The following is a 3,379-nucleotide window of genomic DNA, read 5'->3' as shown; positions in this document are numbered from 1 at the left end:
GGGCGGTAGGAGCTCGCACCCTCCTGTTCTGTCTGCAGGGCCTCAGCCGCAGCTGGCTCCCGTTCCCCACACCCATCTTCCTCTCTCTCCCTACACATAGTAGGTGCTTAATGAATACTTGTTGAACTAATACTATCATTATATACTGCATATGGTATATGTGTATATAAAATATAACATGTACATAAAACCTAACATGTGATATTCATATTTTATAGACAATACTGTAATAAACATAAACATTTTATTATGTAATATTTATATTTTACATGTGTGTGATATTATATTTTGGAGTGTGTGTGTGCTGCATGCTCTCTGTATTGTATATTATTTATTATACACACATTACATGGTATGTGCAGTAACAATGAGTCTTCTATTCCAGGTGCATTCTATATTCTTTGCATATTAACTCATCCATCTTCCCAGCAGCCCCAGAGGTTGCCCAAAGGTGCAGAATCAGTAGGGAAAGACCTCAGGCTCTGGCTCATGCTAAGGAGAGGGAGGTTGGCCATTTGGGTGCAATTAATCCAGCAGGCCCCTGGGGGCAGGGTGAAGAATGCCGGCTCCCTGGGTGCTGGCAGAGAAAGCTGAGGACCAGGCAGTCCTGGGCAGAGCTGCCTGCTGTCCCTGCTCTTCAGTCCCCTGGCTTCCCAGCAGAGAGGGTGACGATGATCGCAGCCCTAGGAGGCTCAGGGTACAGGCTTGGCTGCTTCTGGCGGGGTCCGGCTGGGCACATCAGGCCTTTGGTGGGAGTTTCGGGGGGTTGTCGGGGTGCATTCCCGCCCCATAGGCATTCAGTGACTGGCGCCAGACCACCCTGGGTAGCTCGGGGCTCCTTCCCATCTGCATCGTTGTTTCCGAGGCTGTCACTTGGCGGCTGCGCTGGGGCTCTCTCCGCCATCTGGCAGCATCCTTGACATGGCAGCTCCTCTGTCCCCACCCAGCTTCCGTCAGGACGGGTCCTGAGCCTCACCTGTGGGAGAAGCAGGCCCGGGCTGTATGCCCGCTGGGTGATGACAGCGGGATCTGGCCATGTCAATTACAGCCTTCATCTGCCTTCACCTGCCGGCCGCCAGGCAGAGCTGCAGGCCGCCAGGCAGAGCTGCAGGAGGCAACAGCACAAATGGAACTTTCCGGTGTGCTCCCGAGGCAGACCCTTCCTCAGGCCTCCAGGCAACTACTGGAAGATTCTGGCCGCTGCCATGTCCTCCCGCCTCTGCCCTGGCCAGCTCTCCTGGGGGACACTGCCCCCTCCAGGCGGGGAAGGCCACTCTGGGGACAGACAGGGGAGTGGGAGTGTGCTGCCCGGGTGGCCCCAGAAGAGGTGACCACGGCCCTCCCCAATGGCCAGAGAAATCCCCAGAGAATTTCCATTTGTGTGGACAAAGCCACACGAAGCCTCCCTGGGTGTCACGGTGACATGAGCATGCACCCTTAGCCAGGTGTCCCACGCACCCCACCTGCACAAGGTGGCACAGGGGGCAGGAAGGGAGAGGTTTCCCTGGTTTCGGCTGCTTGTCACCTAGACAGTGGTGACAATGAGAGGTTGTGGGGGTGAGGGGGGGCAGGGCAAGCTGGCTGTTTGTTTTTGCATTAAACCCTAAGTCCTCATTCTCCGCTTCCTCTAACACCTGGGGGTCCCCCTGAGCCGCTGGCTCCTGGGTGTGGGTGTGTAAAGCCATTTCCTGATGGAGGTGGCAAGAAGACCCTTCTCTGGGCCGGGCCTGCTCTTGGCTGCTTCCTGGTTCCCACCCTCATGACCCTGGATGGTGGCAGCTCCCAGGGCGCATCCTCTGTGGCCCACCTGGGTGAGGACCCGGCTTCCCATTCCCCCCCCCCACGACCTTGTCTCTTTCTCTCCAAAGACAGGTGCAGGCCTGCTGGGTCACCGGGTCTCCTGGTGGGCTGCGGCAGAGCTGATGACACGCTCCTCTGCATGTCCTCGGGTGCACAGCGTGGGGACAGGCTTTATGAATATTCTGGCCCAACTGCATGACATATTTATTAAGTACTTACCTTGCTTCAGGCCCTGAGCTCACTGCTGGCAAGAGGAAGAAAGAGCAGACGAGGCCTCCAAACCCAGATGGACACACAGGGCTTAGAGTTGAGCATCCAGCCCACTGGACGGGCAGAGAGGGACACAAGGGGAACAGCGGCTCGGCAGAGGGTGAGGGCTGCCTCTGGTGGGCAGAGCTAGAAGGTCAGCTGGCACTGGGTCACAAGTGTCACAATGCCTACTCCCTGTGAGCCTGAAACTCTCCTTCCTGGAAATTTTCCTAAGGAGATGAGACAACGAGACAGAAAGCCCTCTGCCGGAGTCATTCCCCAGACATCTGCAGCACTGAGGAGCTGCTGCACGGTCGGGGCGCAGGGCTAAGTCGTGGGCAGAGCGCAGATCAGGTGGGCTGTCGGGGGGCAGGGGGGTCTGGAAAGGCTCACCTGAGCGGACTCTCAGCACCCGTCCACGGGTGGCTGAGTCCATACCTTTCTATACAGCATACTGACGTGTGTCCACAGTCACTGTTAGAGGAAGTGCCCTGTGACATTGTTAAGTGAAACAGTGCAAATTGGGAAACAGCAAAATCCTCATTCTGTAGAACTACACCGAGCGTCTACACAGTACCTACGTAGAGCCAGCTATCCTGAGTGTCACTGTCACCATGCTCAGAGGACTCGTTTCTGGTGGATGGAGAGTTTGATCTTCTTTGGGCCTTTCTGTACTGAAAGACATGACCCCAGTTCCCAGACCCCGTCTTCGTCTGCAGAGGGATTGGAGGCCGGGAAGAAGAGGGGAAAGCAAAACCGTATCAAGACCCACCCGAGCAGCCGCTGGCCTGGGAAGCAGAACAGCCCTCGGGAAGCACTGGTGCTTTACTGACTCTGCCCAGGAGGCCCGGAGCTCGTGGAGGGCCTGGGCTGGCCCATGGCGAGCCTCTGAGGCCTGTGGGTATTGCGGTGGCTGCTGCTGCGGTGTGCCGCTGCCCACGCTGTCCCCCTGAAGGACTGCTGGGCTTCCTCTGCTCTGACCACGGCAGGACTCCGTGGCCTTCCCTGCTTGGCCCAGCTCTGAGCCTCTGAGAATGGCCTGGCACCAGGGAACAAGGAAGCTCAATCCAGGCCCAATGTCAGCCTGGGACTTGGCTGCTGGCCCTGGGCTGGCCGGTGCTTCTCGTCTCCCGAGGCTGCACAGCCCTGGCTGACTGACAGGCCCAGCTGAGGCAGTTAAATCTGCTGAGCAAGGCTCGTGGCTGTCAGGGTTATTCACCGTAGCTTGGGTCCCCTGCCCAAGACCCCGTCTCCCCAAAGACACCCTTCTCAGCCCGACTCATGACTCATAACCCAAACCCAAACTGAGCTCCAGCTGTTCTTCAAATGC

The 3,379-nt window shown here is 57.3% G+C and overlaps 1 long non-coding RNA gene across 1 annotated transcript; it reads right to left on the bottom strand.

The window, feature by feature from the left end:
* Window positions 1-281: 281 nt before the first annotated feature.
* LOC113193099 (uncharacterized) lies at window positions 282-3,062 on the bottom strand. Its single transcript, XR_003302103.2, has 3 exons — window positions 2,631-3,062; window positions 2,020-2,540; window positions 282-976 (listed from the first exon to the last, which is right to left on the bottom strand). It is a non-coding gene; the product is annotated as an uncharacterized LOC113193099 (long non-coding RNA).
* Window positions 3,063-3,379: the final 317 nt, after the last annotated feature.

This window comes from Urocitellus parryii, chromosome 10, assembly GCF_045843805.1.
Source record: "Urocitellus parryii isolate mUroPar1 chromosome 10, mUroPar1.hap1, whole genome shotgun sequence".
NCBI classification, from domain to species: domain Eukaryota; kingdom Metazoa; phylum Chordata; class Mammalia; order Rodentia; family Sciuridae; genus Urocitellus; species Urocitellus parryii.
This window is presented reverse-complemented; position numbering and strand designations above follow the sequence as displayed.